General features: G+C 45.7%; 1 protein-coding gene across 8 annotated transcripts in view; it reads left to right on the top strand.

The window, feature by feature from the left end:
• The first annotated feature begins 8,677 nt into the window (after window positions 1–8,677).
• LOC117578787 (alpha-protein kinase 1) overlaps window positions 8,678–20,098 on the top strand; it is a 62,619-nt gene continuing 51,198 nt past the window's right edge. For 4 of the 8 annotated variants that reach the window (XM_034264507.1, XM_034264503.1, XM_034264504.1 and 1 more), the window contains exon 1: window positions 8,679–9,198. The gene's annotated coding sequence lies outside the window, so the exon portion shown is untranslated. Of the gene's footprint in view, window positions 9,199–18,215; window positions 18,224–20,098 lie in introns of those variants that run through there. The other 4 variants (XM_034264506.1, XM_034264505.1, XM_034264501.1 and 1 more) reach the window with 2 other exon arrangements.

Here is a 20,098-nt window from a genome sequence, read left to right as displayed (position 1 = left end):
AGCCCCAGTCAAAGCCAATGGCATTGGCAATGGCAATGGCAATGTCGATGCCAGTGGAAGTGAAACTGTGGCCAAAAAGGAGGCTCTCAAAATGAGGTAAACGTCCAACAGCCTCAAGTGAGGCATAAGCAGTTCTTGAAATCGCAGCCGTCTCAGCCGTCGTTGGGTGAGAGAGGGGAGTGGTGTGGTGTGTGGTGCGGTGTGGCAGAGGTAACTGGTCTAGATGGGGCAGCAGCAGCAGCAGCAGACTCTGCTGTAGCCGTCCTCTCTGTCGTCGTTGTCTTGGCGTGTGGACCCTCATAATTTAATTGGACTTTGTGTGGCGCATCGGCGATGCTTCGACTGTGGCTGTGGCTGTGGCTATGGCAAAACTTCAGACTCCTTGCCTCCATTGGCGAGGGGCAGAAAGGATTACACGAATTTGCGTGTCAGGCGTCAATGTAAAATCGCAATAAATGAAACTAAATTACAAACTAAAATGCAAAATGAGCAGAGGACTCTCGCGCCCTCCATCCTTCGATCTCTCCCCAACATTTGTGGGTGTCTCTGTCGCTGGTTGTAGCTCCTTCCCCTCTTCAGGTTTATCTGCAGATGTCGCTGTGCGTGTTCCAGCCCAGAGCTAGACGCCTGCATAATATGCATAATGTGTGCCTGAATTCTATCTGAGATATGTGGGCTCTGGGCACTGGCTCTGGGTTTCTAGTTCTGGGAAGGTGGCGTACGAGTCTGCCCGAGTGTAGGAGTTGGCTGTCTAAGCATATTCAGATAAAGTCTTATGCCCCAGACCATTAAAAGTGCTGCCTCCCAGTCCTCCCTTCAGTCATAATTTGCCAACATCTCGAATGGAACTCGCCCGAATGGTGCGCTGATCCTCCAAAACTCTTCAATCATTAAGGGAGAGGCGCAGAGAGTGCTGCATGGCAGCGAAATTTATGGCATTTATAATGACTACTTTGAGGCCATGCTGCAAGCGGGGCAGGGGCATTGGCAGGGGCAGGGGCAGGAGCAAGGGCAACACACAGTTTTAGAGCTTCATAAATTATAAAAAATAATTATAATGAGATCAATTTTTAATCGTCGAGTGGGAAGGGGGAGCAGTGCAGGGATAGTGCCAGAGCAGACCACAACTTCCTGGCGAGATGGAGATGGCAGAGCGCAGCAAACATGGAAGGTGTAATTATTATCATATCCTGCATCGCATAAACAACCAGCCAAAGTAGAAGACACCACGAGGTGGGCACAGGGGAGGGTAAACTTGCAGCAGCAAAAGAAGAATCACAAGAAGATACATACATGAAATACAACACTCGGGCCTAAACACGCAGCAGCAGCAGCAGCAGCAGCATCATCAGCATGCCCCTAGAGTCCAGTCCCAGTCCTAGAGCTGCGCAGACGTAGCCGTGTTAGAAACGCTCAGCCCCACGCCAGCGGAGGAGCAGCAGAAAACTGAAGCTAGAGCTGTAGCTGTAGCTGTTGCTGGAGAGGAACCCTGAGCAAACACACATCGAGCAGCGAGCAGCGAGCAGCGAGCAGCACTTTGGTGCAAACATTTAGAGTAGCAACTCGTAAAACTTCAATTTAAGACACGTAATTTGCAATTCACTCGAGTGCAGATTAGAAGCGGCATGTCCTCCATACCCATGTGCTGGCCATGGAGCAAGGAGTGGCCAACTGGCCACGCAGCCGCCAATGATAATGATGATGATGATGATCGGGCTGGGTATGAGGTTGCGGATGGTTACAGCTCAGAGTGAGAGGAGCCCCAGCACTCCACACCGGACTGGGGAATGATCTCTTCAATGATCCACATGTACGGCTACTTTGCACATTGGTTGGATCAATTATGGCATTGGCAAAAAGAGTTTTTAAATGGGTATTTATGCGACTGACATTCGGCCGATTATATTGATAAAATTCTATATAATCCCAGACTTAATCCTTGAACGCATTTCAAACGGTGGATCATCTGTGTGTCCGGCAGCCTCATCTTGGTTGGCCACTTGGTCGGGCCACGGAGCCAAAACAGCAGGCAAAACAGGCCGCGATTTTAATCGACTTTAATCAAAGAAATTTCATATGTGACCACGCCCACATGCAATTATGTTTAAGAATGCAAAACGATTTCGCCAAAGGAGGCGGCAGCAGCGTCGGAGACGCGGGGAAGCGAGAAAATTAAAACTGGCAAAAATAAATAAAAAACTAAAAGAGGAACCAACAGCAGTGGCAGTGGCAGTGGCAGTGGCAGAGAGCGAGGTCCACAGCGAAAGAGACTACGAGGCAGAAAACATAAATTTAACAGCAAAAAGAAATATTATTATGAATGCATTAACCAAGCAGCGGCAGAATGAGCAACAGCAGCAGAGGCAGAGGCAGAGGCAGAGGCTGGGTTAAGAACAAGCAGAACCAAGAGCAAGAGCAACACAGCCACAGCAGCCACAGCAGCCTCTGCCTAATTATAAAGTCGTGCGTCTGGGCTTGGGCTTCGGCTTGGGCCCAGGAACAGGTTGGGTTCCTCCTCCCAGCCCGGGCTGAGCTGAGCCGCGCGCTGATCTGACTCGCCCATGAATGAATGCGGAATGAATGGCTCGGATCACGTTCAGCACAGCAAAGCACCCGTCCAAGGAAGAGCTTGAGCTGTGCAGACGAAAAACAAACGAAAAAAAAAGGTTGCCAAAGGTTATGCAAAACTCAAAATGCGCTCAACTAATCATAAAAGATTATATATATATAGACGAAGAGTCACATAAATCTTTTATTGATTTATGCTTTCGAGAAATGCAACTTTAATTGGCTGCGTTCCACGATCCACTCTCATAATTAGAGCTAATTTTAATGCCGTCGAGCATTCGTTCTCGCATAAATCACCAAAAGCCATGGCCAGAGAGCCACAGAGGCAGAGACAGAAGCCCAGAGACAGCACTTCCCAAAAGGAAGTGAGTCATAAAAGTAGGCTGGCTCTAGGGTTGCCATGGCCCGATTGCCAATAGAGTTCAGAGTTGTCAAAGCACGGGGGGGGGGGGGGGGGAAACGAATCCCACACCGCATCGTTAAGTGGAGTGGAGTGCCTTCGAAGGTGGTGCGTTCAATTAAAAAATACTTTACGATATTACAAAATTACCACGTAACAGGGAGGTGGCCCGCTCTCCCTCTCTCTCTCTCTCTCTCTCTCTCTCTCTCGCTGTGTGTTTGTGAGCGGAGGAGGCGGGCCAAGTCTGGGCAGTGGCAAGGGCAGCCGGCCAGGTCTATGCTCCTCACGAGAGACAGCAGCCAGTCCGGGCCAGGCCGAGGCCCAGTTCGAGATGCAGGCGCAAAGCCGCAAGAGCCACTGCCACAGCCACAAACGGGACGCATGCGCATAGTTCGAATGGCATTAAGTACGCCACTTGAGGCAGAGACTGGCCACTGCACAGTGGTGCAATGGTGGGTCAGAATGGAAAGTACTTTCCACATCAAATAAATGTGAATCTGTGATATCTTGGAGTACATTCGAGCAAGTAACTGTTTGGTTTGTTTTCTTACCTTTTGATTTTCTTCCTTTTGCTGCCATTGCGGCCCAGTGTGGTGGCTTCCGTGTTGCCTCTGGGGCGCAGGTTAATGCAGTTGCAGTTGCCGTTCGCTCGCTCTTGTTGTACGTCTTTTGATTATTGTTTTTGGTGGAGAGGAACTGAAAATCAGAAAGCAATAATAAAAATTCAATAATATTAAATTTTTATGCGCGCGAAATTATTGCAGGCTGCTCATAGCATTCGACATGTTTGGGGCTGGAATGCCCTTCCGGAGATGGCAATGGAGAATGAAGCACGGACATGGGAATGGCTTTGCGAATGGGCAGAGGGATGGGCAGCGGGATGGTGGAGTGGAGAGCCTGGCCCTGGGCCTCATCAATGGCATGGGACTGGAGGTTCAAGTACAATAACAATTAGCATTCATTTGCTCAGACCCAGGAGTCTGTTCATTTGTCAGTTAGCACCTTCTGCGGATCCCTACCCTACTCCCTCTCTCTCTCTCTCTCTTACTCGATCTCCCTGTTCCCTTTTCTTTCTGTTATGACAGCTTCAGTCTTCGTTTAGTCTTTCTCTCTCTCTCTCTGTCTCTCTCTTTTTTCGCGCGATCTCTTTCTGGTTTGTGATTAAACTTTAACTAATTTGGTGCTCCAGAAGAAACCGGTCAGTGTCTTGGCCAAGTCCAAGTGCCACCCTGTCCCGTTCCCCCTTTGGGGCTAAGCGAATGAATTATGTTATTTGAAATTAGTTTGTGCCTGGCTTTCAAAACTCCTCCAAGTTGCACTCACACACACACAGCTCTACTCCCGGACCAGTCCCAGTCCCAGTCCCAGTCCCAGTCCCAGTCCCAGTCCCGATCCCAGTCCCACAATCTGTGCAGCCTGGCAGCGCCTGCGGAGTAATCAGGTTAATTTTAATATGTTTTGTATGTGGTGTGCCCCTGCCCCTTTTCCCTGACGTTGCCGTCGTCGGTTAATGGAAAAATATCTGAAATGATGTTGGCCAGGATGCCTTTTGTAATTAGCAGCCATCGCAACGAGAGCCAACCCCGTCCACCAAAGCTACAAAGTTTGCACGCTCTTAATTACTCAACTCAACTCCCTATCTCACCCTGTCCTAACAACTCTTTGAAGACATTTCAACAGTCGCATATTAGCTTGTGATTCATTAAACAAAACCATCTCAGGCACAGCCCTGAGATCTTCAATCCCTCAACTAGAAAGAAGCTTCATAGAAAAACCACTAATGATATCACGTTTAAATATAGATCTAACGAGCTTAAAATATGGAGAAAAAAAAGGATGCTCAAAGCTCAGAGACCCGCTAAATTAGAGAGTTTGAAGAGCATCTGGGTAGCGTTTCTACCTCTACGCGTAGAGTATCAGCCGACGATGTTCTTTATGGCACTTTGAGGCGATAATTTCCATGTTGTTTGCTTTATTCAACTATTTTAGCAGCCGTTTTTTTTCTGTAGGCCGCTGACAAGTTTCGGAACGTAGCTGAAAATGTGGCCAAAGTTTGCCCCCTGGCATCATGGCAATATATTAGACGTAGACGCGGGACGAAAGATTTGCATTTAATTACAAGCGTGGATCGGAGTGCAGAGAGCCGTGTGGCGGAGGCTGGTGAAAATACACACAAAAGCCAAAGTGTAGATCAAGTTGGGACTGGCTGGGGCCTGCGTGTGTGTTCCAGGCCAAATGGAATGGCAAATGATAATTACAGAAAGCATGTAAGCTCTTGGAAGAGCACTCTTGCAACGCAGTGGTGGGGGGGTCAGAGGTACAGACAGCCATGTCAAGAGGCAGACAGGAGAGGGGCAGACAATGTGCTAGAAAACGTTAATTTCAAATTTATGTAGAGCGTCGAGTTTCCTCCTCCCCGACTAAGCTGATGATGTTGCAAAGCTCCTGCCCCCCTAACTCCTCTGCCCTCTTGCTCTGCGGAAGAAGTTTCCCAAAGATGCCCGCAGGGCGCGTGCTGAATTTAATCAGTTTGCTGGCCAGGCCGGTTCACTGGAGCTCTGCCAGCAATGACAATCAAGCCAAGATGGAAAGTGGGCAGTGGCTGAGAGTTGGAGAAAGAGAGAGGAGAGGGAGAGGAGAGGCCACTCCTGCCATATGCCCTTCCCTCCTTGCTGAAGCCTTGTCACTGCTGCTGCTGCTGCCGGGTAACGTAAATTAGACGAAGACTCGACAGTGCAACATTTAACGGTAATACGCTTTTATAGCTGCCGGTAAAATGCAGCACAAAATTAGACATAAAAGACAAAGACAGAGAGTGCCGCAGAGACAAAGAGTGAAAGAGAGCGAGACAGTCGAGAGACAGAGATGGACAATGTGCAAATTTTCGAAAATTAAGTTGATGAGTTGATGCGAGGAAGAGCAAACGGGAGACAGGAACTAGACATAGACATAGACATGGGGGACATGGACACAGATACACTGAAGTGCCTGGCAAAGTGCATAGATGTGGAAGTGGAAGTGGAAGGCCTTCGCCGGCACTTAAATATTGACCAAAATTGGCTAAAACCAACAGCAATGTTGTTGTTGCAACAACAATCACCGCTAGGCAGATGAACGATGAGCAAACTGATGAGCATCTTCAAGATGTGCGAAACTTGGATACTCTGTTGCATGTGCAGCGGCAATAATTTGGCAATAGAAATCGGTGTTAACATCGGAATTATTTCGAGTGTTTCCAAGGAACTGTCAAAGGAAATTTTGGACCAACAATTTACAGGATTATGTTTACATTTATGTATACATTCTTTACCCTTCTCTATGGCGAATATCTCTAAGCATTATAGCCATATACCCTAACAGATCACATTAAGCGAAACAGCAACAAATTCATCGAATGGCGTAGGCCGTTGCAGTCTGTTTGGGTTGCTGCTTTGGCGAAGTGGACTGGCCTGAAGTCATCAGGCGGCTAGAGCAGGGGGGGCAGTTAGACGACTACGACGACGTCGACGACGTCATCGACACCTCCGATAGCTGAGGCGGGTGGGTGGCTAGACAGTGGCCGGCAACAGCCACAGCAGCAGCAGCATCCGAATCAGCGTCAGCAGAGGAAGCCACAACAGCAGCAGCAGCAGCAGCAGTCAGTGGTCGCTGAGGACGTATCGGCAGCCTGTTTGGATCCGTCCGTCTAGGACAGGCCGACAGCGACCGGTTGAGGACCGCACGAGTTTCTGGCTGCATCTTCTGCCCTGTCCTGGCCTCCTCGATTGGGGGCCAGAGGACACAGAGGCACAGGAGGATGGGGGGGCGGCTTGTCTAGTGACTTGACTGTAACCTCATTGACCAGAAAAATGCAAGCAGCGACAAGAGCAACAGCAACCTAAAGAAAGAAGGGGAAGCACTCGAAGTCGATGTTTTGAATACACTGCCCCCAAGAATATTTAATTTCTTTTGGAATTATGGAATGTAGTCATAGAATTTTGTGTTAAAATTGAAAGAGATGTAAGATTTAAGAAGCTGTAGCTGTATCTTCAGAATCAAACAGGGTTTTCTATACCCCAAAAAGTTATCTTATCTTCTTATAATGGAAGAATTAATCATTTCCTGGTTCCAAACAATTGCCGCAAGTCGCATCGACCCTCTGTGAAGGGTATGCCAGGCGCAGACAACAAAACATCAAATGTGAATTAGTGCAAAAGGTAGCCGAGGAGCAGGGATCGCTGGTAGCGGAGGAAGAGAGCCCCCAAGAAGCAGCACAAGACGAAGCAGAGGGAGCAGAGGGTTTTTTCTGTGGTGGCGGTGGGAGTGGGGGAGTGGAGATCTGGAGTGGGCAGTGGGAGAGTGGGAGTGGATGGCAGTGGGCAGAACAACGCAAAACGCTTCCATATTTATTGGCACTTTTCGGTTTTCTGAATGCGGTGCTATTCAAGAGGGTTAGGGGGAGGATGGCCGAGTGGACACTCGTCTGTTGTGGGAGTCCACACGGAGCAGAGAGAAGGCTGAAGTGTGGCTTGAGTGGGAGAGGAATTCGAGTGAGGTTTCTGCAGCAGCAGCATTGACTGTTGCTGTTGCTGTTGCTGTGGATTGGCATTTTAATTATTAATTGCCAGCAATAGTTGTCCACCCCAGCAGGAGTAGATTGCAGAAGGGGGGTACCACCGGACGAACATCTACTGCGGCAAGTGGCAATTGGAGCTAGGACCCTTGATCCATTCGCTCTTTCCTTCCGTCTGCGAAGAGGTCAAATTTACTTGCGCAAATACTTTAAATTAATCTACCGCTGGCTTGCTCTCGGAGGAGACCCTCAACCATTTACATAAAGAATTGTCTTATTGTGAACTTATTCGATTTTTAGTCCCGTTTGATGGCAGTTCTATAATCATTTTTAACACTTAATCCTGTGTCCTAAGTCCCGTTTGATGGCAGTTCTATAATCATTTTTAACACTTAATCCTAATCTTTTATATTTTGCAGAATTTTTCAGAAATAATTGAATATATATTAATAGTCGCACAAACAATTTTCCACCCGCCTTGGCTTCGTTCCCTTTCCCCACCGCAACAACACTTCTAATAAATGCTCAAATTTGCACTCACAATAAGCACTCATGTACACACAAAACTACCACTCACTCGCAGTCGAGCGCGCTCTCTCTCTCTCTGGCGCTCTGGCTCTCTGTCTCTCCCACTATAGCTCACTCTTTCACTCGGTGGGCCTGCTTCGTCAAGTGTTCGTCCAAACTAAACTTCTCCTGCCGTTCGAGGCTAGCAGCAGCGGCGTCAGCAGCAGCAGCGCTCATTTGTGCGCGTAATGACGTCATTATTTTTATTTTAACTGCCATCGACAGAGGGGGGAGGGGAATAAGGGAAAAGTGCATGTACTGTTGCTGCTCCTGCGCACACCCCCTCGATGGTGTGCTCTCTCTCGCTCTTGCCCTGCCGCTACCGCTGGCGCTCTCTCGCTCTCGCTTGCTCCTGCATCTGCTTGTGGAAGGGGGGTGAGGTGGGGAAGACAGACATGATTCGGCTTGCGCTTCGCTTCGGAAAGAACGGTCTTGTTTGCTCGTGTTTTGTTTCTCGTAAGTTGCACTCGTCGACTCTGGCTGGCCGACCCGACCGTTCCACGCGACGACACGATTCGATTCGACTCGACTCGACTCGACGACTACTTATGCTGATGATTGCTGGGGGTCCAAGCGCCCGTCTGGTGCGCCGCACGTTCATTCAGTCTGCTGTGGACAACGTTGCACGACGACGAAAGCGGACGTCGCGTGGTAGTAGCAAGAACCAAACAAATCAACAAACAAACATTCTCTCTCCCACACACAAGTGCACTCTGGAGAGCAGCGCGTGCCATTAAATACTATCTGCAGCATTCAATAGATGCAACTGCAACGGAGAGATTCCGAAATTCCGAGATCCGCGTTTCAGATTCGAGATATTTTCCTCACTTTACGCGCGCGCCACAAAGGCATCGCGCCCCGGCTTGCAACGTCGCGTGTGTGGCAGACGATGATCCTTAGTTGATCTTGACTCTAGTGTCTGTGTTTGTGTGTTACAGTGTGTGCGAGTGATAGCCATCTCCCAGAAGATACTCTTAATGAATTGTTATCTAACGGATGCTTGGGATTTGGATTGTGACTAAAAATCTAAAGAATCTCTAAGAAAATTGTGAACAAATTTTGGAAAATCTAATCAACTTTACAACTGCTTGAAGAACACCTGCACAAAACGGTAAATAGCATAATCATATTATCAAAATTCTTAATTTCTAGCATACTTTTGGGTCTGGAAATTGGTTCCTTTCGAATTTATATTAGTGTTTCCATCCATAAACCGTATGAAAGTCAATCAAAGTGAAGTGCTCAATAGAAACATTAAAATGCATAAAGTCTTTACAGCCCCATAACCATATTCATAGTTCATTAAGTTTCCATTATGCTCTCAAAAGACAAAAAAAAATAAATAAAAAACATTTTAAGCCTCTCACGCATTTCGGTCGCGATTCCCATTCGAATTGTTCACATAATCGAAATGCAATTTTTATGTAAATCTCGAACCTTGACATGGTAATGTTCCTAATGCTTCCAACCAATAAACAGATAGATGCGCCTTTGGCGCTGACGGTTAATAACTTTAATTAACGTTAATTACGATCAGAAGTGGCATAAAAAATGAGCATCATTATCATCGGATCTGGGGGCAAGCACAGATTCACAAATATATTGTACGTGTGTACGTACGGAGTGCCCCCACTCGAAAATAGTCGCCTCGTTCTAATAATAAAACGAAATGTACTCGTAATACAATAAATACTAATAATGTGGCACTGGACAGTGCTGGATGGCAATTTGCAACAATAAGCTGCGGTAGCAGGCAGCAGGCGGCAGGCGTATCTCCCAGATACGCGACTGAAATTAAATCAGAATGAAATTCTACACATAAACAGTTTAATGCCACCAACCAACCACCCCACGAAAAAATTACGAAAAATCTATTACAATTGCCTTGCGGCGGCTCAGTGTCAGTTTTGTGCAAAAAAAAAAAAAAAAACTAAATGTAAGCGTATCTACGTATCTATGAGATACAATAAGCAGCAGCAGCAGCAGCGTCGTACAATTCACAGCAACAAATAGCGGCAGCAGCAACAATTGTAATAATCAGTTTCATTTCAAAGCCAGACCAACCTGCGCGATACATTTTTCCCAGTGCCACCACTGTACAGTGCACAGGTTCTACGAGCAGTTGAACCCCTCCCTCCTGCCCCTGCCACGGGCGGTGCATACTCTGGCCCGGCCTGGCCTGGCCTGGCCTGCATCTGTATCTGTATCTCAGTGCGGTGCATTGTTAGCCCTGCCGCTCGACTCGCTCATTTAATTAAATATAATTAGCTGCATTAATTGCAAATTAATACAGAGTTTAGTCTCTTTGTTGATTCGCTTTTCATTGTCGTTGCCAGGCAGAGAGGCTTTTCGACGGTTCGACTGTTCTACGGCTGTACCTGCTGCCTGCCTGCCTGCCACTTGTTATCCACGGCTACTTATAGGCGTGTAATTATTGCCCGTAAATGCAGATTTTATAGATATTTTCAAGTAGCTTCTAAGTTCTGTTAGCTCTGCTTAAGAGAAGCCAAATGGCAGCTGCTGATCCTGGTTTTCCATACATTTTCGCAGCAAATTAAATGTAAACTGTGGCTTAGGCGATTGCAAATGAAAGATAAGTGCTTATTGGAATCTCTTCATCAATTGGGAATCGATCGTACTCAGCGCTCAGCGGCACATGAATGCCCCATTCATCAGACTCGTTGAAGACAACTCTCAATGACTTACAAAAAGCCGACGGCTTTTATAATCTATTTTAATGAAAAGAAATTTCTAGATATTTATATTTGAAATTGTTGTATTCTCTCCCGACTTCAAATACAATTATCTATAAGAATGCATGCATTTTGGGTATAATGACCATTTCCAAACCTCTCTGCAATGGCTACGTGTGCGATGTATGACGTCTGATGTCCATTTGAATGCCTCATTTTGAGTGAGTGGCACACATCTTCCGCACATCAGAGAAATCCATTAAATTCGCATTGCGACAACTTTGAATGCGAAAAATAAGTAGTTGTGAAAATGGAAAAACAACCACGAAAATGATTAGATATTAATTTATAAATTAGGAATGTCTACAAGTGTTTGTACCTCTCTCTATCTCTCTCTCTGTTGCTGCCTCTAGCTTGTGTATTTTTTTTATGACAAACGGATGACGAACGCATAAAAATGCATAAAATGCAGCGGCGAACAAGCCTTAAAAATAACCAAAAGCCGGCGGCAAATTGCAATTTCCCCCGTTCCCCATGCCCCTCCTCTCTTGGTTCGTTGCGCGTCACGTTGTCACTCTTAACGTAGGCAAAGAAATCGTAAAAATCGTTAAAGAAAAAGGAAAATCGGCAATGGCAAAATGCTTAATTATGTGCCGCCGGGACATGTACACGGACTAGCTGCAGCTGCAGCTTCAGCTGCATTGCCACGCCCCCCGGTAGGCGGCCTTTTAATTAGGAATAATTAAAGTAATACTTATGGCCCATAAATGCATTCTGCATTCTGTAAATCGGAGGAGATCCGCAGAAGGCGGACACTCAAGACATTCGTCTTGAAAGGATTTCTCTCCCCACCTCACACTCCCTCTATGCCTCTTTGTTTTTGATGTGTGGCCAATTTGCAACTTGTGCAACACATTTAACTGCACTTTTATGGCCATATTGGCGGGTGGGTGGTGCGAGTGCGAGTGCGAGTACGTACGAACGTCTCTGTGAAAGGCAAAAAGCCATCGAAAATTTAATGGTATCAGAACTGGTCCTTCTGCAGCAGTCAAATCAAAAGAAAATCATTTGCTGAAATTAGAAACTTGTTGTCGGCAAAGGAAAAGTGCCATCGAATGGTCTTTGACCAAATGGTAATTTGTTGAATTTGGTCATAATACATAAACGCTTTCCATTTACATATTTTTATAATTGAACAATTTTATTTTTGGGGTTTTCTGAGTTGTAACTGGTATTTTTGTATCTTAATGAAATGTTTTGTGCGCATAAAATAATCCATTTGGACTCCATAATGTCTTTTCCAATAGCTAATGGTAATTATTTTTATTTGGTTTGCATCTATTAAGATAATATTATAAATTGACTTGCATGGATCAGGGTTGCAACTGCGAAATGAATAGGAATTGGTTGATTTATAAGCATGTTCATTTCGCATCATAAATTCATGTTTAATCCATAATTTGCTAGTACCAAATTATATAAAATAAATGTTGCAGCAAACGAAAATGAAGAGTGTTTCCATTTGGAGATGATCGCGGCACATTCTTCAACTCTTTTTGTTTTCAGGCAACCAAAAACTTGCATGCCGCACATGCCACAAAGCCCACACAAAAACACAACGGCACGCAAGTGACAGAAAGAGAGAGATAGAGAGAGTGGCAAGATAGATAGCGACAGAGATGCTGGCTCATTTAATAATGAACAATAATGAAGAGTAATAATAATAATCATTGGCCAAAAACGTGCAAAGAGAGTGGAGTGGTCCGCAGAATTACTAAATACAAAGAGAATAAGAGATACGGATACAAACAGATGATGTATGTGTATGTATATGTGTGGAGGGGATTGCTTTATAGGAGGCAACGAAATTTTATCAACGAACGCGCATCATTTCAATTAAGAAAATGTCACAAGTGTCCAAGCAGCAGAGGCCGCAACAGCAGCAGCCTAAAACACGCCAAGTGGCGCAACGGCAGCTCGCTCGGCAAAGGGAATGGGAATGGGAATGGGAATGGGGATCCCCCCGGCTGTGGCGAAATGAAAGTGCGCCCCAGTACCGCTCTGGGGATCATCGATACACTCCCCGCTTTAATGTGTTCCTTTTTGGAGCATTTCTCGTAATTAATGCGAATTGTCACACGCTAAAATGAGAACGAAGCAAACGAACGAACCTCTCTGGCAAAAATAATGTCTAAAATGCCTTCGATTCGGCTTCTAATTCATTATTGTACATTTATCGTTTGTTGGTATTGCTACTGCCTCTGCCACATAGAAATAGTGCCGTTTCCTCTTCTTAATTAGTAATTAAACAATTTATGCTTTCGCGTGAGACATTCGGCGAGCACGAGAGAAACAAAATGAAATAAGTTGAATTTTTGTGGTGACCAAAAACATGAAACCATAATTAATTCTATTCCATAAAGTATTTTGCTCAATTAGCAATTAAAAACGTGCGTGCATCGCAAAAGATGTAAAGCCCACAATTTTGGGGGGTAGTTCCTGCAGGTCCAATCATGCTTGATGGATGGATGTATGGATTGACAAAGTTACAAGATACAAACGATAAATGTAAATGTAACTGTGTCGTGTTTGGGTAATTATGTTCGGAGAGTACACTGGGGGCTAGAAATATTGGAAGATTAAATTGTTCTTTAAAGAAATTCCTATTTTTGTGTGTGTTTCAGCGATGAAACACTTTTCCAAATGCAATTTTCGGCTACATAAATTAACGAAATGGCATGGCATTCTTTCACTTATTTTTGAGGAATTTTTTTGCTTTCATTTAAGCTAATTTGATATCATGTTTTAGTGTATTTCGTTTAATTTTTGTTGATTAAATGCAATTAAAAATGTCTCCGACCTCTCTGCAACCCGGCCCCGCCAATCTCTTTGTGGACACGCGGGGCACCACTCGTTCGTCGTCAGAGATCTAGAGTTAATGAGACGCGACACAGTTGTCCAGATGTTCCACAAAAACCAGCTAATTGTGCAATTAACTGGGGAAGCGTAAGAAGAGAGTGGCAGGCCGCACTGGGCCCAGCCACATGTTGAATGGGATAGCCGCCGCAGCAGCAGCAGCAGCAGAAGCTGTTCTGGCATGGGGCAGTTGTATTAAGTGTAGAAAATCTCGAGCACTTAATTCACGCTTTGTTGAAGGTGTTGAGAGGCGGTTGGACGACTGAATCCGCCCAAGAAACTGCCCCTGGGGGTTGCTGTTGGTTGCTGAGTTTTGTGGAGAGGGGGCGGGTACTTAACAGTTAAGTAAAACCAAATGCAAAAACCGCAAATGCAAAAAAGGAACGCCGCAACTCCCCACACGAACCACGAACCCGAACTCGTATCCAAATCCTAACCCACGTAATGTGTGTGTGCGGCAGGTCCTTTTTTTCTGGTTGCCCCTTTGTATTTTATTTATTTTTTTGCTCATTTGACTTTGGGCCAGGACTAAACAAGCTGCTTATCCTTGGCAGGGAAAGCTACGGGCTGGGTCTCGCGCCGAAAAGAAAAATGTTAATTACCCTTTGTGTTTAAATAGACCTCCACACACACTCGTACGAGTGTGCGAGTCCTCTGGAGTCCTGCATCCTGGTGCCAGGTGGGAGGTGGTCGGTGGTCGGTGGTCGCTTCACAATGGACTTTTGTGTTTTTTGAGGCAATTAAAATTATTATTTTAATGTCAACACTTTTTTTTGGCCAGGATAATGCATGTAAAACGACTAACGCCTCCCCGAGAAAATCCGTTAAATGTTTATAAAGATTCCAATGGAGCAGGGCGAGGCAGGCCCGGAGCAGGCAACGTCTACATTTCCTCTGTGCCGACGCTCACCCAAACTTTGCTTTGGCTTTCGTTTTGTTTTCGGGTTTCTTTTTTTGTTTTGTTTTTTGGGCACTGGGGTTGATTTTACGCCTCGTCCCTGGTCTACCAGGCGTCGAGGAATTTCGTAAAAGTGTTTTTACGGTATTTCTGCTCTGCTCAAGCATTTTTCCGGATGGAGTTAGGTCAGTGCTTCAAGTACCATTCAACCCCGCACTCCACTCACCCCCTTCTATTCCACACCGCTTTGAGAAATGATTTTCGTTTGCTTTGGGGGCATGTGGCCTTGCGCTTGCTCTCCAAGGGGCTTGCTGGTTGCTTTCTCTGTGGCAATGGAGATAAGCAGGTGTTATATTTTTATGGCTAAAGTGGCTAAGCAGTTTTGCGGGCAGGCAATTCTGGAAGGAGCTGGTGGGCGGTGGATTGTGGATTGTGGCTGGTAAGGGGCATCATGTTCTGGTTGTTCCAAAGTGTGATGAGTCCAAGGAAATTTGTTGGGTTCGGGAGCTTCTTTGCGCCTGATGATTGTACATACTGTAGATGAGTATTTCCTCTAGCGTTCGGCGACTCTAATATATACAAACAGCTCGTAGAGCTCCTCAGCGTTCAAACTGCACACCCCTTACTCCCTTTTTCTGCTCTCCCAACATGCCCCATTGCAAAATCAAAGCCTCGAGAGCCACCGCTTGAAGGAAAACCAAGAAATAGTTGGTTAGGGTGACCCCGAGAAGCTGCTGAAAAACTCCTACACTCCCCTTTCTAGGACCAAGATTAACTACAGCAGCAGCCAGTAGCTGCCTTAATTGTTTCGCACTTAATCAAAATAAGCAGCGAACTGGGACTTTGGGCACGGGCTATCAAAGGTCCACAGGCTACCCACTCCCACTGACACTCCCACTCCTCGCCAGACCCCACAGTCCACAGTTCATGTCCCACTTCAAGTCCCAGTCCAAGTCCCAAACGTGGCACAAAAGCCAAAGCAGATACTGTTGCTGGAGTTGGGGAATGGCTGTTGCTGCCACTGCTGCTGCTGCTGCTTGTTGAAAGCAAAAAATTGAAAACTAAAGAGCAACTTGGGGCGCACGCCAGTCTCCAGTCTCATTCTGGAAAAAGGGACGCCGCCAGACGGACGGACATGCGACACAACGACAACGACAACGACTACCACGACGACATCAACACCCGTACGATGTGAAAAGAAAAACGTTTTATGAGGTCTCATTCACAAAAAGGGCCAAAGCACACTCATACACACACAGGCACATTCACACACACACAGATCCATAGAAAAAAGGAAGTTTTCTGAGGATGTCGACAGAGAAGCAACCTGTTGCACCCTCTTCCTATCCATACATCCATCCAACCATCCATCCAGACCGCCACCCGTCCATTCCACTCAGCTGTAAGTGTGCCACACTTTACTCGGCTTCCTTCTTCTTTCTTGCCTCTTTTCTAATGCCCTTCCCCAGCTGAGAGTATATTCAATTTTGAACAGATATTTGCTCTGCCTCTAGGTAACATTCATTGAATTATGGCCATGGCGATTGCGATGTAGAAATTTCCTAAACCAACCGAGATCCGCTCCTCTCATCTTCTGTAGCTGTAGCTTAAAGGGCATCCCGGGTCTTTGCAAATTCCTTTTATTTTTTTGAAGACCCGTCCGACCAAATGACATGTTAAAACATCAACACTCGTCACCCCTGCTCCCGCTCCCGCTCCCGCTCTCTTTCTGCAACTTGTTTCCCTCTTCTCCCAGTATTTACTTAAAAAGATTTCCCCAAACTTGAAAAAGGCAGCAAAGGTAAAAATCTCTAGCTTTATTTTCTTTCTTTTTTGTTGTTGTTGTTTGTGTCTGCCAAGTGTCTGTAATTTTTCTTTTAGTGGGTGTTTCTAATAGAGTTTTTCCTTTTCTAAATGGGAGCAAGATGGAAACAGAGTATGTGTGGGTGGGGTGACTGCCTCTGGCCGTGGCTGTGGCTGAGTCTTGTGGCATGGGCGTTTTAAGTGCTTCTAATGGCCGCTTAGATGGAGAGAATGCCAAGTGGAATGGCGACCTAAAGTTGCCATTTGAGGTGACTTTTCCAGGTGGCCAACGCTTTTGACAAGAATTTGTTGCTGGTTAGTGGAAGAGAATCGTCTGACGATTGATTTCTGTTCACAATCTGTTCTAGGAAGTGTATTCCAAAGGCATACGAACTAAATTTCGTTTGATTTCTAATAAACTTTTGAGTTTGTCTCAAATCTGTTGGCTCTCCTCCTGCTCCCATCGCAGCCTCCGCTCATTGCGTCTAGCCTCTGTGTGGGGGGTTTTCTCTTGGGCTTTTCTTTGTGTGAGCTTTTTTAGAGCCAAGACGACGCCAAGAGCACGCTTTGCGGCTCTGCGCTCTGCGCTCTGCCGCGGTGCGGCGCAGCGCGGCGCGTGGCAGCTGCTCTTCGAATGCTGAGCGCCTGCTGCTGTTAGCCAGAACGGAGGCGCCGCCTGTCGTTGTCGTTGTGGCTGTCGCCGCCTGTTGATTCAGTCGTTGTGTTTTTTGTTTGTTGGTCGTTTGTTTTGTGTTTTTTTTTGTCTCAGCGTTGGTTGTGTGCTGCTGCCAATGTCTTGGCCATGGCCAAGACAACGCTTCGCAGAGGCTGTGACTTTTACAACTTTATAAGCTTGGCGGCGTCATGATTGTCGTTGTTGCTACGTTTTTTGTTGTGCTTTGCGCATCACTTCCGAGACACTCACACACACACACACACACACATAGAAAGGTACGTGACGCCAAAGAGTCAGAGTCGCGGTGTGGCATGTTATTTTGTGTCTGCTGCTGCCTGCTGCCACTTGCTGAGCTTCTGTTACGCGTCGACTCCACTCTCTCTCTCTTTCGCCGCGAGTGTGTGTGCCGCGCCGGGCGGGCCGCCATTGCCTTGCCCCCCGCCACATTCATATCCCATGCAGGCAGGGACTCTCTGAGATTAGGGCCTAGGAATAAGTTATATAAATGAGGCTCGACTTTATTACCGGCAATTATAGATCGTTCTATAGTGCTGCAGCACATTGCGTACACTCGTTTCCAGGTGTGCGTGTGTCTGTGTGTAATTGCAATGCGATTGCAGCCAATCCGATGCCTTTTCCGACCGACTTTTCATTAGCTGCATCAACACTCTGCATATGTAATTTAGCATAATTACAAATGCAAGGCAGCGCCACAGAATACTTCTGCCACAGAGAGGCACGACTGAAGCCAACAGCAAGCTGTGTGCCCCATTCCCCCTGCCCATCGGTAACTGGTATAATTAATAAATGGTAACAGCCACAGATACAGATACAAACGCCAAACAAAACCAAGATTTCTATTGGCAAAGGAATGCCAAAAGGCAGCGCCTCTATTCTCTCTCTCGCTCTCTCACTCTCTCGCTCTGTTCCCCTATCTGCGGCTCGTTGTCTGCTCGTAGATATACCCATGTCTTGACTGCAATTTATGAGCCTAAATGAGCGCAAATTTCAGTGTTCACACACAGCTACACGATACAATACATGGAAAGGAAAAAGTGTGTGTGTATGAGTCGTGTGTGAGCGATTTTGGCGCTCAATTGGCAATAATTTCTGATCAATTTTCCATTGACTGACAAAAACAGAACAACAGGCAAACGGAGCAGCGACAGACAGACATGGTACAGTGGGTACTATGGAGTGGGGACATGTGTCAGCTAGGAATTCACTGTGGATTTACCCAGTCAGATAAAGCTCATGAATTATAGTGTTTAAGATAAACGGATAAACCTCTCACGGCACGAAATAAACAAATGTACAAAAGTGCATTTAAAATAGAAAAAGAAAATGTAAATAAATTAAAAGTAAACTGTGGACAATTTTCTTTTACATTTCTTCTAATTTCCAATTGGCAGAGACTCAAAGCAAACCACAATTGGCAGTGGCTCTATCGAAGAGTCAATAAATTTTGGTGGCAATCAAATGAGCAACGTTTCATATTTTCCATGGGTTAGATAAATCCCACTCGTTTTTCCAATTGACACACATAATTACCCCTATTGGCTTTGATTCTGTTGATTTGTATTTTAGAATCTAATTAAATCAGTCCAAATGCCAGAATTATGTATATTTTCCATTGAAGTGCCGCCACTCAAGTCAAGTTAGTGTTTTTGCTGTGATTTGTATGTTGGAATGTTGTTGGCTGTTAATTGGCTGAATTACTCGTATTTTCAATGATTATTAATAAATATGTATTGTGTTTTGTTATGGCTGATTAATTGGGATAAATGAAGACCAAAAGTAAGAATTTGTTGCGTCACTCAGTGAGAGAATGCAAAGACGATCATTTGCAGTAAGTTCTTCTTCCCCACAGAAAATGTGGGCCCCCAGTTCCAAGAAAATAAACATCACAGCCATAGAGTAGAAGAGTATTCTCTTCTTCCCCCCTTCCCCTTCCCCTTCCCCTTGCCCGACAATAGCAGCAGAACGTGGCACAAGAAATTAACACATTTAAATGACTTTCATTAAAAATTGATTAATATGGCCCTGATTGGTTATTTTCTTTTCTTCTTTTTTCTTTTGCCTCATTGTCGTCATTGTGCCTGCCACACGATGCCTGCCCCTTTATCGCTCTCTCTCTCTCTCTCTCTTTCTCTTTCTCTTTCTCTGCCTCTCAATTATTGTCACATAAATTGAACATTTACTGGCAGTTTTTCACTGATTTCAGCATTTTATTAATTTACGTATTGGTTCCGCTTGTGTTTTCGTATTGATTTCCAATCATAGTTGGTGCCTCTGCACAATTCGTTTTCAATGAGCCGTAATTTAGACTCATTTAAATAAATATACTCGTTCTTTTGTTGATTGGCCTTTTGCATTATTATTACTCTATCCATCCATCCATCTGCCTCGCCTGCCTGTCTCTGTCTCTGTCTGCCTGTCTATCATCGTTCGACAATTGCGATAGCGAGTTCAATGCAAAGTTATTTAACCTTTTAATAAGCTGAAATGTTAGATAATCGAGTGTGTGCCATAGAAAATTATCGAATGGGTAGGTACAGTTGCCGCAGTACACAACTAACACTCTTCGTTCGTAGTGTGAATATTGTCAGATTTGTCAGATAGAAAGTTCCCGCTTAAAAAGTCTCCCGCTGCGCCTGCGCGTTGCCAGGTACAGTTGCCTCTAACAGGCTTAGTTTGTCTCATGTCTCATGCATTTATGCATAAGTTGGGGCCGTCACGCACTTAATGAGCCAGAGATTGAGTCGGCGATGGTGGCTGGGGGCTGTAGCTGAGGCTGAAGCTAGATCCGTGCGACGGCAACAAATTGACGCATTTAATAATATTTTACAATGTGTGTTTGCAGTTTGCTAATTTCTTGCAGGCGCTATTGTGCGCACTTTCAAAAAACTACGTTGCGTGGTGGTGCAGCAGTGCAGCAGTGCAGCAGAGAAGCAGAGCAGCAGCCCCTTGGGGGCCTCATTTGATGCCCGACAGCGTTGCCATATCGCTGCCACTCTCTGTTGCC

This window comes from Drosophila guanche, unplaced genomic scaffold (assembly GCF_900245975.1).
Source record: "Drosophila guanche unplaced genomic scaffold, DGUA_6, whole genome shotgun sequence".
Taxonomy (NCBI): Eukaryota; Metazoa; Arthropoda; class Insecta; order Diptera; family Drosophilidae; genus Drosophila; species Drosophila guanche.
Note: the sequence above shows the minus strand (reverse complement) of the source record. Positions and strands in the feature narration are given on the sequence as shown.